The sequence below is a fragment of the Polypterus senegalus genome, unplaced genomic scaffold (genome assembly GCF_016835505.1).
Source record: "Polypterus senegalus isolate Bchr_013 unplaced genomic scaffold, ASM1683550v1 scaffold_5257, whole genome shotgun sequence".
Taxonomy (NCBI): Eukaryota; Metazoa; Chordata; class Cladistia; order Polypteriformes; family Polypteridae; genus Polypterus; species Polypterus senegalus.
Window position 1 is genome coordinate 1,631 of NW_024380114.1, and position 22,161 is coordinate 23,791.

General features: G+C 41.7%; 1 pseudogene; it reads right to left on the reverse strand.

Moving 5' to 3' along the window:
• Nucleotides 1-17,310: 17,310 nt before the first annotated feature.
• On the reverse strand, nt 17,311-19,035 carry LOC120520100 (annotated as a pseudogene).
• Nucleotides 19,036-22,161: the final 3,126 nt, after the last annotated feature.

Genomic DNA, 22,161 nt, shown 5'->3' on the forward strand with positions numbered 1-22,161 from the left:
TGAGGAATAGGGTTCTACATCGGAGAAGGAATGCACTTCGTACTTTTGCTGTCACTGTACTTTGTATATAAAAGCCAGATTGAATGTTGTTTACCTATTTACCTGGTCAGAAATAACAACAATGTCGTACCTGCAAGATTTGATTGTGGGCAAGATCAATTCTTCACTAACAATGATGTACTGGTAAGAAAAATAAATATGAGTGTTCACATTAGGAATGGATATAAATAAGTTTTGAATGAAGTCTCTATCATCCACTTTGGATGAGTAGATATTCATCAAAATCACTTTAAAATTAAATATAATACTTATCACCATCACATATCGACCTTCAGGATCAGATACTATATCTGATACTGCAAATACAACTGTTCTATAAATGAAGATTCCCAAACCTCTAGTTTATATTATAAAGCTTGGATGGAAAATTTGGACAGTCCAATCTCTATTCAACTGAAACTAATTCTTGCTTATTAAGTGAGTCTCCTGTAAAAATACTCTCCTGGCCATTACAGCTCACAGGATTCACTGTTTGGACATAGAGACATCGCTTGTAAACGCTGGTTTTCATTTTAAAGTTTTAAATTAAGGTAGTACATTATTAGATATGATAGCATTAACCTTAATTTCCAATTTTTCCAGGTGTTATTGCTATGATGCCTATTGCTGTGTTAGCATTTAGAGTTGTGGGGGTAAAAAGAATATATTAGAAATAGGTTGCTCTGTTTCTTTACCCTCCACACTTTACAAAGTCCCAGTCCTCTGACATGCCTAGAGACAGAGCATGTCCAGAACAAAGCAAACCCACAAGCACTGGTGTAAAAAGATTAAAGTCGAGATATCTATTGGCAATATAATCCAAATACTATAAACCTAGAATATAGTTTTAAACAGGCCCGAAAGAATAAATTCAGGGAATAATGTTAAACAGTACGCTTGGATGCCCTGCGGTGGGCTGGCACCATGCCCAGGGATTTGCGCCCTGTGCTGGCTGAGAATGGCTCCAGCGGACCCTGTGACCCTGTGTTAGGATATGGCGTGTTGGGAAATGGCTGACTGAGTACCCTTGGAGAAGCTGATATTCATGTAATTATGTTTAAATACATATAAGTATAATTGTAATTTAAACATAAATGTAGCAGAGAAGAAAATGTATAACTACAACAAAAGTCTCATTGCAAATGTGACAAATTGCAGGTAGAATTTTTTTCCCTTCCCAGTACATGGTGTGACTCATGATCGTATTTCAGTGTTGGGATCAATTTTTTTTATCTCTTTTTCTGCTTCATACGGAGAACTAGAAATGTAGAACTTGCCTTGAATATCCACGCTCAGTTTAGCAGGATGTAAGAGGTTGCATCTGATTTTGACTTTGCGTAAGCACTGTTTAATACTGTAAAATGTGAGTAGTGTCCACTTTCAGAGCCACGGCATCAGACGTTTCAGGACTAACTTCGTAAAATGACTTTCTGAAGGTTTCGGCAGGTCTCGGCAAAGCCCGGAAAGTAACGTCAGGTGAAGGACCCATTCATAAATTAAGCGATAAAAAGAGAAGGGAAAAAAAGTACATCAAACCAAACAATACGCATCAGTAGTTATAGGCGGGCGGCAAGTGTCAAAATCGCAATTAGAGCAGTCCATCAAAATGATTAATGACTTTTAAGCCCCGCCCCCTGTGACGTCATACCGGAAGTGCCGCCCCGCTGACGCAAGACCGGAAGTCCTGCCCCGTCGCCTCCTGATGACGTCACGTCGGAATTCCCGCCCTCCACGTGACCTCTCTCCGCCCAGTTGGCACTGCCCCCTGGCGTCGGATTGGTGTAAGGCTTCCCGTCCCCTCCCCGACTCCTCCTTGAACCCTCCCCTGGCCCCTGATTGGTTCCATAAACTGTCAACGGACCGTGTGATGGATGTCTGACCGCTGGTTGAACCCGGATTGCACCTGCCGGGCGAAATAAACTGTCAAGGGTCCGTGTGATGGATGTCTGCCCGCTGGTTGAACCTGGATTGCACCTGCCGGGCGAAATAAACTGTAAACGGACCGTGTGACGGATGTCTGCCCGCTGTTTGAACCCGCTCAGCCCACCTCTCCCGAAGGACAAGCCCGGGCGTGTTACAGCCTTTACCTCGACAAACTCAGACATGCCGGGGCTGCCTCGGCCCCCGCCCTTTCTCTGGCACAAGCCCAGACAGGCCCGAGGCCTGTCCTGACCGGCTCAGACCAGCCTAAAGTCGCCCCAGTACCAACCCGAGGATGTTCCGTACCCTGACGGCCTAAAAGGGACTGCCTCGGCCTCTGGGTCCGAGGCAGCACCTGACGGACGGCCTCCCCAGACCTCCCAGTCCCCGATACTTACCGCCAGTTCTGAAAAGGCCCTATAAAAAGCGAAGCATTTTGTTCTATCTACGATTTTAAGATGAGCACACCATTAAAACATCTCATCTTTACTTCAAAAACCTGCATTTTTCCAACTCACACACACACAGATAACACACACACAGTCTGAGTCAGGCTGCATTTAACCATAGGTGCCCCACACTTCCCGGTCACCCAGACTTCCCAGTCCCCCACACTTCCCTGCCGAAAGCCTAAAAAGCTAAGCCCTTTGTTCTATCTACGATTTTAAGATGAGCACACCATTAAAACATCTCATCTTTGCTTCAAACTAAGTCAAGCTGCTTTTTTTCCAGCTCACACACACAGATAACAAACCGTCGGATCAAAGACACTGTCTGAGTCAGTCAGCGTGATCGCACCCTGTTTCTGGGCCCCCCGGGATCAGGCCGCACCTAGCGGCCAGTCTCCCCACCACTTCCCAGCCACTTCTGAAAGTACTGTATAAAAAAGCGAAGGATTTTCTTGGTTCTATGATTTTAATATGAACACGCCATTAAAATATCTATCTCATCTTTGCTTTATCACTTACAGGTCCATCCTTTTCCATCTCACAGAAATTCCTCAACCAACATTGAATCAGGTTCCCAGTGACAGACTCTGCAGTAAAAACATTCTTAGCAATGAAGCAGCCCCGCTTTTAGCAGACCCCCTTGCAAGAAGGCCTGTGTGCTCTGTCTCTCTCTCTCTCTCTCTCTCTCTCAGAGCGCAGACACGGGCTGAGACAGACCCTGCTGCAGCGTGGAGCGCAATCGCCTCCACATAGTTGTGTGCTTCAAGCACCCATTCCAGCCGGGTGAGCCCCTGTGAGATCCCCGCTTGTCAACAGCTGTCTGTAAACTCCCCTAACCCATACGTCAATGGGCTCGAGACCACGCAGACCCTCTGTCTATGATGGATGGATCTTTTAAAGTTAAGGGATTTTTAAAGATTAGCTTGTAAAGCTTGAGATAACTACTAGTTCAGCCCTCTAAAAATCACACATAGTTAAATAATATGCAGTAGTTCCCTTTTAAAGCATGTTTGAGACGTCTAAAAAATCTAGCCTGGGCTGATTGGTGGCTGATATCAAAAATGTTCACATATATACAGAGCTTAACCTTAGGGGCCCTCTCCATTGAGAATATTCAGGAGAGGCTTTAAAGCGCAGGCCGGTGGTGCAGTAACTCTGACATAATAAAAGTATTCTGAACTACTTGCAGAAGGGACCTGGTGGTGAAATGCCTACTCTTTCAAACGGCTCTCTCTGTGCGGAGCGCCTGTTTTAAAAGGTTGAGATAACAAAACATTTTTGTTTTATAAACTCTCATTTGGACAGCCGGTTAGAGACAGACTCCAGGAAATGACTGTAACGGTGTTTTCATTCATTCATTTCGCTAAATGTAATTATTTTAATACAGAATAGTAACCCAAAATCTGGGTGATTTTAGACGTGTGAGTAATATAATGAAGTTATTTTTAAAAGTAACCCCACACCGCACAAGAGAGACAGATTCTACGTGTGTTTTAGGATTTGCTGCGGTCAGTGATGAATTTTATTTTTTTTTTGCTCAGCTCATTTCTATCACCTAGGAGCTTTTTGACAAAAGAAACCTCTCTAAATACACTTGTGCATTTAAACAGAGATTTATAAGAAAGCAGGTTTTCTACCTTATTCCAGTTTTGTACATGCATGTAAAAGCACTTACTGTTACACTAGCACAAAAGTTTGATATTTTCTGTCTACTCAAAAAAACTGAAATTATTTCTGTTAACACAGATGATAATTAGAAATCATTTTACTATTTTTAATTAAAAAGTTAAAAACAGAAAAGCCCAATTATGATTTTTGTTTTGTCATGGGAGGGCCCTAGGGTGACACTTTTCCCCTTTATACTCTTACTTATGTAGACCTTAAAACATATTCTTACCAAAATAGTTCATCACTTCCCAATTCCTGTAACTTCAGATAATTAGACAGAGCTCCATGACAGGCAAGAGAAGATTATAGGTCAAATACACAGTGTCAGAAAATAAAATAAAGTGTGAACACCGCGCAGACCCTCTGCCCATGACGGATGGATCTTTTAAAGTTAAAGGATTTTTAAAGATTAGCTTGTAAAGCTTGAGATAACTACTAGTTCAGCCCTTTAAAAATCACACATTGTTAAATAATATGCAGTAGTTCCCTTTTAGATCACTTTTGAGACATCTAAAAAATCTAGCCTGGGCTGTATAATTTGTAATTATAATACTTAATATAATTTGTATAACAATCCCACATTTTAAATACAGGTATCTTCAGCTGACCCTAAGGACCCGCATGCCTCAGGGAGCGGGTGATGGTTCCAGCAGGGGCCGATTTCACATATATACAGAGCTTAACCTTAGGGCCTATTTTTCTGGATTCAAACTCACCCCAGATTTTAAATAATCAAATACATGTATCTTCCATCTCACAGAAAATCCTCAAGCAGCAGGTTTGCCAGAGAGAGAAAGACCAAGTAGCATTTCTCAGCCCCAGCTTTTAGCCAACCCCTGCGAGCAGCCCCTCCTCTCTACACACAGAAAGTAAAGTCAGGTATGGGAGGACTCTGTGAGTTCGCTTGCAAACAACTGAGCCCGCCCGTTTCGAGCATCCATCCCCCATAGCTTCTCACTTCAGCTGTGCAACTCATAGGACGACTCCCACGGCGCTGAGGAAATTCTTTGAGGTCCTTTGAAGCACCCAGAGGTTATTTTTCATCTCTTTTAATTAAGGGAGTTTAGAATCACCCTTTTCAGAGAGCCATCCCCACTCCAATTATTTTAGACCGATTTCTCAACTGTCAACTTGCTGTCTGCAAGTTCCTTCCTCCGGCCCCAGCCTGTTCGTGAGCGCTCAGAACGTCTGTCCGTGGAATGTACTTTATTTTTCAAGGTGATGCATGAGATAACTAGTTTGATATAAGCCTTGTAAAAATCACACAGACGTATGCCGCAGTTCCCTTTTACATCATGTTTGAGATGTATAAAACGTCTAGCCTGGGCTGATTGGCGGCTGATACCAAAAATGTTCACCTATATACACAGCTTAACTTTAGGGTTTATTTTCCGGGGGCTGTCTAAAATCAGACAAATGAGCAAACCCCTAATTTCCTTAATTACATTATCCTCCAGGCTGAGTAATGAACCACGTCCTGTACGTGTCGAGATGCCAGCCCATACCTGCCATCCCTTACACTATACAGTATAACATGTTTGGTTGCTCATTTTGTAAGTATAATATAATGAAGTTATTTTTAAAAGTAACACCACACCGCTCAGAGAGACAGATTCCACGTGTTTTTGGATTTGCTGTGGTCAGTGATTTTTTAATTTTTTGCTTAGCTCATTTCTATCACCTAATGTGCTGGTTTAACTAGAGGCCTTTAAAACACCCTTTGGCAAGCCACGAATACGTCGGTCATTTTTTCAACTGTTTCCAAGGCACATAGCCCCCACAGCGTCTATATGAACTTCTTAGAAAAATGATTTATTTTATCTTTGTATAGGATTAAATGAAATATAACTGTTCTTCATGCAGACTATTCATGATTATTATAGGCGCCAAACGAGTATGTTTTTAAAAACGGATCGCTGAATCCTTAATATTTCCAAGTTGATTCTGAAGTGCGTGCGTGCGTGAGCGCGCTCGTGCGTGCGTATAATATAAGATACAGCATTTTTTTAATTTCTGTCTACGTGTACGACGATTAATGTACAAATTCATAGGACTGAAGCAAACAATTGTAGTTTTTCATACCGAAAAGGGTAATCCAATCGAGTAGTTTTTGTCTCAGAGTCTGAAAATTCAAACAGGGGTCTCTCCTCTGAGAATATTCAGGAGTGGCTTTAAAGCGCAGGCCGGTGGTGCATTAACTCTGACATAATAAAAGTATTCTGAACTACTTGCAGAAGGGACTCGCTTGTGAAATGCCTACTCTTTCGAAACGGCCTCTCTCTGTACGGAGCCGACTGTTTTTAAGAGGCTGAGATAACGTAACATTTTTGCTTTATAAACTCTCATTTGGACAAGACTCCAGGAGCTTACTGTAACGGTGTTTTCATTCATTTCGCTAAATGTAATTATTTTAATACAGAATAGTAATCCAAATCTGGGTGATTTTAGACGTGTGAGTAATATAATGAAGTTATTTTTAAAAGTAACCCCACACCGCACAAGAGAGACAGATTCTACGTGTGTTTTAGGATTTGCTGCGGTCAGTGATTTTTTTTTTTTGCTTAGCTCATTTCTATCACCTAGGAGCCTTTGGACAAAGGAAAACTCTGTAAATACACTTATGCATTTAAACGGAGATTTATAAGAATGCACAGGAGGCCGTAGTGAGGTGTGCTGGTTTAACGAGAGGCAGGGGATGTAAGTAGCCCTTTTTGCCCCTCCGAAGTTCATAGAACTAAAATCATTTTTTTTAAATCAGCAGCTTTAGCTCATGCTAGTGACCTCATAAATGGGAGCCAACTGCTCAGCACGCTTGTATAGCTCACAAAATAACAGAACTAATTACTCTTTCTGCTTAAACTAATGATCAAATATTCGGGTAATTCTTAATGAAACACTAAAGCGTTAGTGAACAAAAATAAATCTTCAGTAGCCAAGTAAAATGACCAGTTGCTTTAACATGAAAATAAAGCATCTAAAAGCATCTTTGTAAAGGTCCAATTTTCAAACATCATAAGAAAAATCCTTGTTTCCCAAAGAGTTCTGCCCATTTTTCCAACAGTTTCCTTGACTGATCTTTGGAATCATCAGGGCCTTTCTGATCACATCCACCCCAAACATAGCATAGAACTTAATTTCTGTACTCATTTTAAATGATAATAGCCAGTATAAAGTCCCTAAAGGAACTGGAGACATCAAATATCTTCTACCATATATCTTTTCTTGCCAGCCCAAGTCATTCAGATTCTGCTTACAACACAAATGTACGATTATTTTTTCTCAAATGGCCAAATCTTTTCTTTTTTTCATATCTTCGAGCCCCCTTTTTGTTACTTCGCGCCCCCTAGGGGATCGCCCACAGTTTGAGAATCACTGTGTAGGGTTTAATTTTGTAAAACACTCTGCGGCATTTCAAACTAAGTTAGATTCCTTTGTTTCTTCAGCCGTCCATCGGTGTTCCATTTTTGTTATAAATTGAATTTAGTCTCTCTTCATTTACTAAGCATTTTATATGATGATTAGAAAACAGTTATCTTGTTCAGGCTTTAATTTAAAACAGCATTTTCATCAACAAGTTATAACCACTTTGGTAGTCAGGGGGCTTTGTATAATACAACGTTTTAGAAATTCTGTGAATGCTTGGTAATAGCCTTCCATTTTACATCAGTTATGAACCCCTGAAAATAAGAACGGTTATAGGAGGTTATAGGAGCAGATACACTACAAGGCTGATGCTTAGGCTTTGGACACGTTAGGCCAATCAGGATGGAAAATGTTTTTAGTGAATAGTTACATCATAGCTATTATATGTGTTAGCACAAGGATTAAAATTTTACTAAAACTGTGAGGTTTATCCTTTCTTTTAGGTAGTCCAGGAGACATAGGACAGCTGTCATGGAAAATTGCTTTCCTCTCTGTTTGTGAAAAAGCCCCCTTGGTTTTCGTAGCATTCAGGGTGAAAGGGATGTAAGTTTGAACTGTGATTCCAAGAGTCAACAAGTGTCTGCAAACTTCTTGAATACGAGTCCAAGGACCAGGGTTTGCGCAGGGGTCATAGTCAGGGGTAGAGTTACGCTAGACATTATTATTCCAAAATGAAACATTGACTCACCTCTATCACAAAGATAAGACAGTACAAACTAAAATGTACAAATACTAAGTGACAGAAGAGATTAAAAAACATCTTAAGACCGGATCACACCAAGCTCACCGCACACTACAACAGAACCTCCGTGTTCTGCGGTATATTATCAGCTAAACTGTCATCTATGTAGGCAGTTCCACGGGATTGCAAAGAGTTGGGGAAAACATTATTTAACATCTGCTAGTATGAGGCTAATTAACATTAGCCGGTTATTGTTATGAATCTTATCTGACACCCAAAGTCAGGCTTGTGTTCCTCCTGATTCAGGAAGAACATTAAATATTGGAGTTTAGAATATGAACTAGACTGATAGTCTTGATGGTAAGGACATTTGTGCCAAAATAAAATAAATAATTATGAAGTAAATAACCACATGAAAAAGTGGAGTGATTACAATTTGAAAAACTGCCATGATGTGTAAAAACATTTGAAATAAATAAGAAGCTTTTTTGACATGCACAGTCCAGAATAGTCTGAATGTGTCTTAAAGAGTTCATTTTTAAATAAAACTTAAAAAGGAAAATTAAAAATATTAAATCTGAATGAAACACAGAAGTACCATTTAATGATATCAATTAAGGTTAAGTATTATCAAGCACCGGCATCTATTTATCAGGTTTATTTAATTTAGTTATAAACAAAATGATTGTTGGCATTTGGCTTTGAAATTAACAATAGTTTGATAGAGCTTTAAGAATGAGAATGCAAGACAAACCTCTACACTCTATAACAAAATGTTGCTGTTCCAATAGGAATATCTCGGATCTCTGTTTTATTTTAACCTTTTGACAAGAAGCCCCTGGTCAGGGAAATATACCACCTATATTGAAAATGAACAGTGCCGACATGCTAACTAAATAGATATAATCTAAGGTATTTTAGAATATGGCCCTGGGCGCTAACCCCATGATTCTGACCAACTAAAGGGTCTGCACTCAATTGTCCAACTTCCTGCGGGTGCTATGGATCTTGGAATGGAGACGGCAAAAGATTCTCTAATCTTTACTCTGTAATGGTCCATATGACGGAGATCTAGCGCCTGTGTCCGCAGTGTTAACCGGTCATGGGACATGATGTTCAAAATTCACCTAGGGTTTTTCAAAAGAGATAGGATGAGTGCGGCGTGTGTTCTGTATTCTCTTTACTGTATTAACTATTCACAGTGACCATACCCCGAGACCTTAGGTTTTTTATGCCGAAGTACCGAAGAACCTACATTCTGATACAGAAAAATAAATATAGAGATAGATAAATGTCGATACAAGTTAAGTAGGTATCATAAAGTGTCATGAGAATAAAATCTGATTTTTTAATGATTAGCAGACCAAAGAACTGGCCATTTGAGAAAAAATAATCGCACATTTGTGTTGTAACCAGAATCTGAATGACTTCGGCCGGCAAAAAAGATATAGGGTAAAAGATATCAGATGTCTCCGGTTCCTTTAGAGACTTTATACTGGCTATTCTCATTTAAAATGAGTACAGAAATTAAGTTCTATGCTATGCTATGTGGTGGATGTGATCAGAAAGGCACTGATGCTTCCAAAGACCTCTTTTGGAAACAAGGATTTTTCTTATAACGTTTTAAAATCGGACCTTTACAAAGATGCTTTTAGATGCTTTATTTTCAAAAGATGCTTTATTTTCATGTTAAAGCAACCGGTCATTTTACTTGGCTACTGAACATGTATTTAATTAAGAATTACCCGAATATTTGATCATTAGTTTAAGCAGAAAGAGTAATTAGCTCTGCTATTTTGTGAGCTATACAAGCGTGCTGAGCGGTTGGCTCCCATTTTTGAGGTCACTAGCATGAGCTAAAGCTGCTGATTTAAAAAAAAAAAACATGATTTTAGTTCTATGAACTTCGGAGGGGCAAAAGGTCCTACTTACATCCCCTAACTATAGTTGAACAAGCACACCCCACTACGGCCTCCTGTGCATTCTTATAAATCTCCGTTTAAATGCACAAGTGTATTTAGAGAGGTTTCTTTTGTCAAAAAGCTCCTAGGTGATAGAAATGAGCTGAGCAAAAAAAAAAATAAAATTCATCACTGACCGCAGCAAATCCTAAAACACACGTAGAATCTGTCTCTCTTGTGCGGTGTGGGGTTACTTTTAAAAATAACTTCATTATATTACTCACACGTCTAAAATCACCCAGATTTTGGGTTACTATTCTGTATTAAAATAATTACATTTAGCGAAATGAATGAATGAAAACACCGTTACAGTCATTTCCTGGAGTCTGTCTCTAACCGGCTGTCCAAATGAGAGTTTATAAAACAAAAATGTTTTGTTATCTCAACCTTTTAAAAACAGGCGGCTCCGTACAGAGAGAGGCCGTTTCGAAAGAGTAGGCATTTCACCACCAGGTCCCTTCTGCAAGTAGTTCAGAATACTTTTATTATGTCAGAGTTACTGCACCACCGGCCTGCGCTTTAAAGCCTCTCCTGAATATTCTCAATGGAGAGGGCCCCTAAGGTTAAGCTCTGTATATATGTGAACATTTTTGATATCAGCCACCAATCAGCCCAGGCTAGATTTTTAGACGTCTCAAACATGCTTTAAAAGGGAACTACTGCATATTATTTAACTATGTGTGATTTTTAAAGGGCTGAACTAGTAGTTATCTCAAGCTTTACAAGCTAATCTTTAAAAATCCCTTAACTTTAAAAGATCCATCCATCATAGACAGAGGGTCTGCGTGGTCTCGAGCCCATTGACGTATGGGTTAGGGGAGTTTACAGACAGCTGTTGACAAGCGGGCGATCTCACAGGGGCTCACCCGGCTGGAATGGGTGCTTGAAGCACACAACTATGTGGAGGCGATTGCGCTCCACGCTGCAGCAGGGTCTGTCTCAGCCCGTGTCTGCGCTCTGAGAGAGAGAGAGAGAGAGAGAGAGACAGAGCACACAGGCCTTCTTGCAAGGGGGTCTGCTAAAAGCGGGGCTGCTTCATTGCTAAGAATGTTTTTACTGCAGAGTCTGTCACTGGGAACCTGATTCAATGTTGGTTGAGGAATTTCTGTGAGATGGAAAAGGATGGACCTGTAAGTGATAAAGCAAAGATGAGATAGATATTTTAATGGCGTGTTCATATTAAAATCATAGAACCAAAGAAAATCCTTCGCTTTTTTATACAGTACTTTCAGAAGTGGCTGGGAAGTGGTGAGGAGACCGGCCGCTAGGTGCGGCCTGAACCCGGGGGGCCCAGAAACAGGGTGCGATCACGCTGACTGACTCAGACCGTGTCTTTGATCCGACGGTTTGTTATCTGTGTGTGTGAGCTGGAAAAAAAAAAAAAAAGCAGCTTGACTTAGTTTGAAGCAAAGATGAGATGTTTTAATGGTGTGCTCATCTTAAAATCGTAGATAGAACAAAGGGCTTAGCTTTTTAGGCTTTCGGCAGGGAAGTGTGGGGGACTGGGAAGTCTGGGTGACCGGGAAGTGTGGGGCACCTATGGTTAAATGCGGCCTGACTCAGACCGTGTGTGTGTTATCTGTGTGTGTGTGAGCTGGAAAAATGCAGGTTTTTGAAGTAAAGATGAGATGTTTTAATGGTGTGCTCATCTTAAAATCGTAGATAGAACAAAATGCTTCGCTTTTTATAGGGCCTTTTCAGAACTGGCCGGTAAGTATCGGGGGACTGGGAGGTCTGGGGAGGCCGTCCATCAGGTGCCTCTGGGTCCGAGGCAGTCCCTTTTAGGCCGTCAGGGTACAGAACATCCTCGGGTCGGTACTGGGGCGACTTTAGGCTAGTCTGAGCCGATCAGGACAGGCCTCGGGCCTGTCTGGGCTTGTGCCAGAGAAAGGGCGGGGGCCGAGACAGCCCCCGGGCATGTCCGAGCTTGTCGAGGTAAAGGCTGTAACACGCCCGGGCTTGTCTTTCGGGAGAGGGGGGCTGAGCGGGTTCAAACAGCGGGCAGACATCCGTCACACGGTCCGTTGACAGTTTATTTCGCCCGGCAGGTGCAATCCGGGTTCAACCAGCGGTCAGACATCCATGACACGGTCCGTTGACAGTTTATGGAACCAATCAGGGGCCAGGGGAGGGTTCAAGGAGGAGTCGGGGAGGGGACGGGAAGTCTTTCACCAATCCGACGCCGGGGGGCGGTGCCAACGGGGCGGAGAGAGGCACGTGGAGGCGGGAATTCCGACGTGACGTCATCAGGAGGCGACGGGGCGGGACTTCCGGTCTTGCGTCAGCGGGGCGGCACTTTCGGTATGACGTAATAGGGGCGGGGCTTAAAAGTCATTAATCATTATGATGGACAGCTCTAATTGCGATTTTGACACTTGCCGCCTGCCTATAACCACTCGCATCATTGTGAAGTTCAGAGGGTTTCTGCCATCACGTCGTGTCACACTTCAAACTAAACAATGTGGATCGTTTCTGTGAAATATTAATATTAAAATTTACGTTGTGTTCAGGTCTGTGGGAACCATTTAACATGTGGACAACATTCAAATCATCAAGATCTGTGGTAATTGAAAACAGCTTTTCGTTTATATTCATGAAACGAAATATACTATATAATTACAATGTTTACACCACGTTAGAGTTAATAATAAAAGCGTTTACGTTTTTTTAAAATGTACTATGCATGTATGCAATAACCAATTTAGAATAAACATTTAAGCCAATCTAATATTTTTAAACATGTATGTGAAGAAAACGGCAATACATATTCTACACTGAATTATGCTCTATATTAATTGCCTTATATAGAACTGCTCTAGTTTTTGTCACTTATTATTATAAACGATTGGCCATCCAAAGAAAAGAATAAAAATACTAAGAGCACAATTTATTTATATAGCACCCTTCTTATGCCCAAAATTCAGAAAGAACAACAGGACTGATATAACATTGGCTACAAATAATATATAAGATAAATACAATATCCAAACCTAATTAACTACAGGTTCACAGGGGTCTGCTGGAGCCAATCCCAGCCAACACAGGGCGCAAGGCAGGAAACAAACCCATGGCAGGACCAGGGAAGCGAACCCAGGTCTCCTAGCTGCGAGGCAGCAGCGCTACCCACCACGCCACTGTGCTGCCATATACAAAACATTCAAATAGAATAAAAGACAACAATGCAGACTAAAATACAACATATAATACTACTACAATAAATTCTTGAACAAATAACATAAATTGTGACAAAAATTCAAACCCTGAGTACCTGGACAGATAAAGGGGGTGAACTGAAAGAAGTGGCCAAATGTCAGGTCTGTTTAATGTCCTCCTAAACAAATGAGTTAAAAACAAATGAATAGAGCCAGCTGATGTCATTAATTTTGGGAGATCATTCCACAGTCAGGGTGCAATACAGCTGAAGACCCTGCTGTCATCCACAGAGTGCAGGTTAGTGAGAGGACCCTGGTGGGCAGGTTAAGAACAGAATTTGATATTCAATCCTGTAAGACACAGGGAGTGAAGGTCCAGCAGGATGGCTGTGATGTGCTCGCTGTTGGTGGTCCGTGTCAGGACTGTTGCAGTTGAGTTTTTTGAGTTATCTGTAGCTGTGATATAAGATTATATTATTATAAAATTAAGATAATTATTATATTATAAATTAAGGCATGAGGGATGTCCTGGACATGACATAAGCTACATAGTGTCTGATGATGGGTCCAAGGATTTCATCCCAGTGCCTAATGGCAGTCAAGGTGCACACAGCTGTCTAGCCTGTAGAGGTCTCTGTGTCCCTCCATGGATACACCTCCCCAGACTGACCATCACTGACCCCTCACCAAACCGGTCATGCTGAACGATTTTACGGGCAGCATCACATTCTCTACGGCTTCTCCAGACCCTTTCACGTCTGTCACATGTGCTCAGGGTGAACCTGCTCTCATCTGTGAAAAGCACAGGACACTCACCAGTGGTGGACCTGACAATTCTGGTATTCTATGGCAAATGCCAATCAAGCTCCACGGGGCCCACTAGAGAATGTCGGGCCCTAACCCTAACCCTCATGAAGTCTGTTTCTTTATGACATTCGTACCAGTGGCCTGCCCGCTGGAGGTAATTTTGTAGACTCTGCCAGTGCTCATTCTGTTCCTCCGGTCCTGCTGATGGGATAAGGACCTTCTCTGGCCCTGTCCAGTTCTCCTAGAGTGTCTGTCTCCTGAAATCTCCTCCATGCCCTTGAGACTGTGCTGGGAGACACAGCAAACCTTCTGGCAATGGCATGTGGTATAGATGTAACGTCCTGGAGAAGCTGGACTACCTGTGCCAGCTCTGTAGGGTCCAGGTATGGCCTCAGGCTATCAGTAGTGACACTGACCGTATCCAAATGCAAAACGAGTGACAAAACAGATGAGGAGGGAAAAATGTCAGTGGCCTCCCTCCAGCTGTTAACCCATCATTCCTGTTTGGGGTGCCCGATGTTGCCACCCTTTAGTGCACCAAAGCAGCTGAAACTGATGACAGCCCCTCTGCTACTTCAATGAGCAGATCAATAGCCCAGAAGTGTCATTGACTTGATGCTATACTTGGATTAAAAAGGGTTCCTTTAATTTTTTGAGCAGTTTATTTTAATGAAATATTGTCATTTTTTAAGTCACTACACACATTACAGAGATCCACTCAATGATAGTTTAGATAGCCAGCCTCACACTTCAGTCCTTCACAAATGGCAGCAGTTTACAAACATCGTAATTTAATTTCTCTTTGAGAAGCATGAAAGATCATTGTGTTGAATCTCAACTCATGATGACATTTTTGTTGCGTATGTACTATTGAGGGACTTTTTTTTTTTTTTAATCAGATGGTCACTTTATTTTAACAAGCAAAGTAAATAACCTGTTTACTCTTCACCCTCCGATCACATTCTATTTGTTTATCAAGCAGAACTGAATATTTTCATTTTCTACACAATCCTGTAATAAGTGTAGACTTGACACAGTGAGACACACAAACACACTGACTATGCACACGCACTACGGGTGCCGGCATGGACTGTTGAATCAACACAATGGCTGCACATGCTGGGGTCTTTGGCACATGTCGTCCCAGTAGCATGTGAGGTGTCACCAATGGTTTACCCTGCTCCTCTCCTTCTCCCTGTTCCAGTCTCGGTTCAAAGTTGTTGAGATGACAAAAGTATTTTTTTCTGAGATGTTCAATATGTTGAAAAAATTGTCTGTGGCCAGCATCCAGCGTAATGCTTTGTCTAAATTCTCCACTCCTCTTTTTGTAGCATTAGCATCCATTATCATTTCTGGCCATGGCATCTTCTATCCCTGTGCAGGTCACATTGTGCACCAAGGATGTGTCATTTACAGTATTTAGACAAACCTGAAGGTTTTCACTGGCCAAAGTCTGTGTGGCCAGTATGGAAAATAAAATGAGTATATTCATGTATTAGCATAAATAAATAAGCATTAACCTTAGTGCAAATATTAATGCAAGTTAAATCTGCTAAACATAGTTAAATAAAGGCCCATACCATATTTCTTTTTTAATTACAGCTTAGCTTTAGCTGCCAATAAAACCTAGCGAGAAAGCACGATGAGATAACAACAGCTCAAGGATGGAAGAAGGGAAAACACCTGTTGGCTCTTAGCCGACCTAAAAATAAGCGAAGCAGAAAAATAAAGATAATTGACAGAAAATAAGAAATATTGGTAGTTTTAATAAAAGTTAATTAGGCCAGCTCCAGAGAAAGGGAGAAAGGAGTCAGGGGAAAGCAGCGAATAGGCACAGCATTCCGCAGAGATCCCCACTCACCCTCCCCAGCTAAACATCCAATCACTGTTAGTATGCAAATGACCCGGTGTCAGGTTTCTCAGTTGGCAGGGCTGTGCAGCAGCGGGACGGCAGGCTTTGAGGAAGCAGCAAATCTCTGTCGTCAAAATCACAGCAACTGGTGAGATAATTAACAACAACTGAAACATACATCTATATTTGTACGGTCAATGGGGGACTAGTCCATTGTTCTTCTCACAGTTTCAGTCTGGTAGAGAAGTGTTTCTTTCTCGATCCCACAAGCACCACAGTGAGCCTGCGTGCTACTTAGAGCGACTGGAGGACCTGTGTCTGTCTGTCTGTCTGTCAGACCCTGACACAAAGCCCCATCCCAGCTTGCAACTCTGCACTCAACAGTTTTCTCGTTTCATATACTGATGTAATCACAGCGATTTTAGTAAAGCTTGTTCACTTTCCACCCCAGCTTTCAGCGGCTCACAAAGAGAAAGTTAACGCAGTGAGATGCGCACTTTTTACGAAGCTTTTAAAAATTGTGGTCCTGCTCCTGCCTGTACCAATAACAGTAGCAATGATGCTGCTGCTGGTACATCAGAGACAGCAGCTGGCTTGTCTACTCCTGTGGCATCAACAGGCACTGCTTCTCCTGTACCTCTGCCAACAATTGCTGCCCCAAAGCAACCCGCTCAGCTTACCCAGTGACTTAACCTTCCTCTTATGTTAGCTTTCTGTTACTATCTCTTATGTTGACGGGTCAGTTTTGACCCGTGTCTTTAATCAGCCATATTACCCTCAAAACAATTATTTTATCATCCAATTTTTTTCCTTACCTCTTGGTTACTTTGTTACGCTTCCTTGTCCATTAAAAGAATGTTTTTAATATTTTTGCTGTGACCTCATGAGCTTTTACTTTAACAGCATACCTCCCGTTTTCAATTTAAAAAAAATGATTAAATGAACCTCAAGAGAATTATTTAAATAAATAAAAGGTTGTTATGTTACCTGACTATTACTGAGGGGTATTAGAACACATCTCTTAAATACATTTGTTATATATATATTTTTTATTATAATATTAATCACTATAGCAACATCTATGGTGTTACGGGTCAAATTTGACCCATATATATTTATTTCAAAGAAAAGGCAAAAAAAGTATTTTCAAAAATAACTTTAATATAAATGGAAAGCTAAACAAGTAAATCTCAAAATGTGGATTTGCAAGGTCAAACAAACAACGGACAATCAAGCAAATCAAACCAACAGAAATGAGGCACTAGTTCCAAAAAACGTCTTTGTGTGCAAGAACATGCATGTGCATTTAGATGCATGTGTGGCAAAAAGTGACACTTTTAGTGTGTTCTTTGCAAATCTATTTTTTGCAGTAGAAGCAGAATACGTTTGTCTTTATTGCCGGGCAGACCTGACACGCCTTTCTTTTAGAATCAGGTGGCCTCAGTGGTTTTGGTTGTGGCTGTGGCTGTGTAGGTTGATGTTGAGGCAGTGCTGGCCGAAGAGGATGCTGGCACTGATGCTCTTTGTGTTGCTGATGGTGTGGAAGGAGTGCTATGTGAGCTCTGCTCTGCAGCTGTCTGACCAAGGCTGCAGCGGCTGGGTTCCGGGGCAGCCGTTCCCTTCGCTCAATGTGTGCCTTGACAAGGGAACTTCCTAACTCCTCAAGAAACATTCTCTGCTTGTTTTTTCTGGTTGAGTTCCACCCTAGGTGAGTGTGGGTCCACAACACAAATGCATTGTATGTAGACACATCTAGAATGTTATAAAACACAACCATTGGCCATCTCCTGGTCATTCTCTGGCAAGTGTAGGTGGCAGTCAGCTTGTCCAGGTTATCCACTCCACCTTTGTTTTTATTATAGTCCAAGATAATTATGGGCTTTTTGTCACTTGCTGATGATACAGCTGCATCTTTGTGAAAAGTGGACATAAGTATCACACTCGTATTTTTTGGACAATATGAAACAACCATGGTGGTGTCTAGAAAAGCAAATTTTGAAGAAAGTGGAGCCCTGTCCTTCACCTGCAAAATTTCGGCAGGCAGCTCAGGTTTATTTTTTTTTACTGTGCCCACCATGGTAAGTTTCCACCTGAGAAGTTCTTGTCCAAGGTCGTAGCTGGTAAAGAAATTGTCACATGTGATATTGTGACCCCGCAGTCCAGTCGTCATATCGAGGACAACACGTTTTCCTTGATTTTTCTCAGGAATACCATCTTGCATGTTTGCCTGTGTAAATCTGCAGATTCCATGCATAGCTGGTTTTTGCATCACAGGTTCCCTAAATTTTTATGCCGTATTTCCCCGGCTTACTAGGCATGTACTGCCGGAAAGGGCATTTTCCACAGAAAGGGACAAAACGTTCATCTACTGTTACCTCTGGCCCTGGGTTGAACATCAGTGGAAGGAGCTGCACCCACCTTTCCCAGACATCCCTGATGGGAGCAAGCTTGTCAGATTTTTCTCTACTTTCTCTGTTGTCAAATCTAAGGACTACTGATATCATTCGAAATGACTGAAGTGACATTGTTGCCCGGAAAATATTTCTGCCTGTCGACGTATCAGTGGCCTCATTGCTGGATTTGTAAAAACCAACAAGAAGAAGAAGAGCACCAATATAAGCATCCAGGTATTCCTCATCGATGTCATTCCACATGTCGCCATGAACCTTTTTCCTTCAAGGTTTGTCAAAGCAATCATGACTTTCTTTAGTGACAATGGCATAAACAGATCAAAACATGTCTTGATATCACTTACTCTCGTCACAGCAAACCTAGTGATTCCCGGGGTCATTTTGATGACGTTTGCAGCAGCTGCCCTGCCATGTAAGTCAGGAGGTACTGAGCTCCAAGAGATGTTACCACTTTTGGATTTGAATGTTTCAGCAGGAGTGAGTGCAGCTTCAGCATCGGTGACCTCCTCATCAGACTCATCAGATGTGTCTGTGCCTTGTGGTAGATACTCTACAATGTCTTCCTCCTCGGAAACCTGCTCATCTGTATCACTATGCTGTTCTGTGTCCTCTGCCTCATTTTCAGAAAAGTTATGATCCAGAGCTTGGCTTACTGGAAATCTTCTTCTCATTTTGACTGCTGCAAACAGGAGATGTGTACTCTGCAAGTCACCAACGCTAAACTAAATTTGTCTTATGCAAGCCTTACATGTCTGAACATGTCTGTCTTTGTTTGTTCAGGCAAGGAGACACACAGGCAAAGAGAGAAGCCCCTCAAAGTGTGTTTATGATTTTTGTTTTGACCCTAACTGTTGTTTTATAACCTTAAATTATAACTGGGTCAAAACTGACCCTACCAACACAAAGGTAATAATTTTCACCAGAGCATTTTATAATTTAGTACAATTGTTTTTTTTTTTTGTTTTATTTTAATTAAATGCAGATTCCTTACAAAGTCAAAAAGCCTTGATGCAATAAACAAAATTAGGTAGTAGTTTTATGCATTTAAAAAGTAAAATGGGTTGGTGCTGACCCTAACACAAGAGGAAGGTTTAAATGGCAATACACCATCCCGGCCAATACTGGGTAGTTACCCCAAACGTGTATTTGGTGGTACAACATTAAGATCATTCAGTCCTGCTTGGTACCGCACACGACCATGGCTGGAGTACTCTGTTGTGCGGGACACATGCTTCTGTTTCCCATGTCGGAAATATGGCAGCACTGTTAATGATAGGGATGTAGTTTTACCTTAACTGGTTTTAACAGCTGGAAAGCAGCACCATATCGAGACAAGGGGCTACTGAGGCATGTGTCCAGCCACAACCATGTGTATGCTTCAACCATCTGGACTGAGCATAAAAGCAGAGAGGCCACGGGGGGGGGACTATGGATTCAATGTTGGTTGGTAAAACACAACTTGAAAAAAAAAAACATTACTATGTCAAGAGTATTAGTAGTGCTGTAAGGCTTCTCTGTGTAAATGAGTTGGGGCTCCGTGGGACTGCAGAAACCTTGAGACATGAAGCAACGGGTAATGATGATGACATTGCTTCAGGTATTTTTCTAAACCTGATGGAATATACCTTAGAGAAGGATGAGAAGCTAGCAAGCATTGCTAAGGGTGTCCCAAAAAATGCAAAATGCACATCGCAGGATATCCAAAATGATTATCCAAACACTGGCTGACATGGTGCTTGGAGAGGTCAGGAAAAATATGAATGCTGATTCTGCAGGGTTTTGCCTCAAAAGTGATGAGACCAGGAATAGGTGCAATGTGATAATATGGTTTTCACAGAAATTCTGTGCCAGAGGAGCATCTTATTGGGTTGCTCGACTAGAAAACAGCTTGATGCAGAGTACATCACCTCTGAGATGCTGTTCCACCTTTGTGTTGCTGGCTAGAGTGCTGACAGGATACTGAGCCAGTGTTATGATGGGCTTAGAGGTGGTGTACAAGCTCTGCTCCAAAAGAGGCTTGACAGATATGTTCCATACTTCCACTGCTACAACCACCAACTGCACTTAGTGCTTGTGCATTCCATGCAGAGTGAGCCGTGTGCAAAAAGATTTTTTAGCCTATCTAGTTCACGCTACAGCTTTTTTCACCACCACTATGTGCTCAATAAACACGATGCACCTTACTTGTCTAAAAAGGCTGCTTGAGATCAGATGGACAAGTCACTATGAGGTGACAAGGTGCACTGTGGACAATCAAGAACAAATCCTTAGTATCCTATCTGAGATGACAGAGGATGATGATGCTGCAGTTGACCTGTGCACGAGGCATCAGGCCTGCTATGCCAAATTAAGAGGCATCACTTCTTTGAGATTGGAAAGTTCCCAGTGCGGATGCTTGGTGTCTTGAAACCAGCAAATGCAATTCTACAGTCTCAGTCAGTCGATCTGTGCAGTGCTTCTGAGGTTGTTAGTGCAGCACGGGACTCCTTAAAAAACATCCGTGAGGAGGACTGTTGAGGAGTGTCATCTCTTGCTGAGGATGAGTCACATGCAACAAAGAGGAGGAGAGCAATGAGCAAACACTCTCAACTTTGGGCCATGCAGACTCTGGTGACCCTACCATTTCCCCCCATCAGTCTCTGAAAAGATCCCTGCTCAACATCCTTGACAGGGCCATTTCAGAAATGGAAACTAGACTTTCACACAAGAATATTGACCAGATGAGAGCCATATCTAGTCTTGCCCCCAAATCTAGCACATTTCTAGATCATCTGGCTGTGATGGCTGGCACTGTAGCAGATGTCGTAAGACTGAAAAATGAAGTTTTTGTGGCAAAAAAGATGTTGCTCAAAAATGTTCAAAGGAAACAGACCTGTCCACTGTGTGTAAACTCCAGCAGAAGTACAAGGAAGCCTTTAATGAGTTGCATAAATTGTGTGTAACAGCCCTGGTCATTGGTGTGTCTTCAGCATCGTGTGAGAGTTCCTTCTCCACTTTGTCACGGGTCCTAACCCCCATTCGTCACACCATGTTACATAAAAGAAAGAGGGATTTGGTGATCTTGGCCCATGAGAAGTCCATAACAAATAACTTGGATATGGATGAACTTGTAAGAGTTTTTGCAAAGAGAAACAGGAGACTGTTGTTGTAGAGTGGATTGAGTAGAAAGGAGAGTGGATATTTTATTTTATTCTTTACTTTATTTTTTTATTCTATTTTTCAGTTTTATCTTTCAAGACTTGGTGAATTGATTTTGTTTTTATAACTTGGCCTACCCTTTTTAGTTTTGTTAATATTGGCAACAGTGAGAAGTGTTATTGTTGGGTTTGAATATATTTGATATAGGCCATCCAGTTAAGGTAAATGTCATGTTTTTAGTTGTTATAATCTGATGAGGAATATTTTATTTTATTTTTTGTTTTTTATTTTTCAGTTTTCCTCCTGAGGGATTGCCACCTTATCGTGGTCAGGGGGTTTGCGTGCCTCAGTGATCCTAAGAGCTACACCAGCAGAAGCTTAGCCTTCAGGTGGGGCACCCAAGATGGACAGGTCTTAGGGTAGAGAGGCAAAGTGCAATCCAATTATATGACAAAACAGTTATCCAGAGCACCCCCATCCCTTTCCCCTCTCGTCATCACCATGTGCCCCTTCACATTTCTGTCTGCCACCTCATATATGCCTGTCTAGAACTGGCCCAAGTCAGAATGATAAGAAATAATTTATAAACTGTGATTTTTGAACTGTTCAGGGTTCAGCCTGATTTTGCTGAAGTGGGTTGAGTCCGTGTTGTTGTTTTA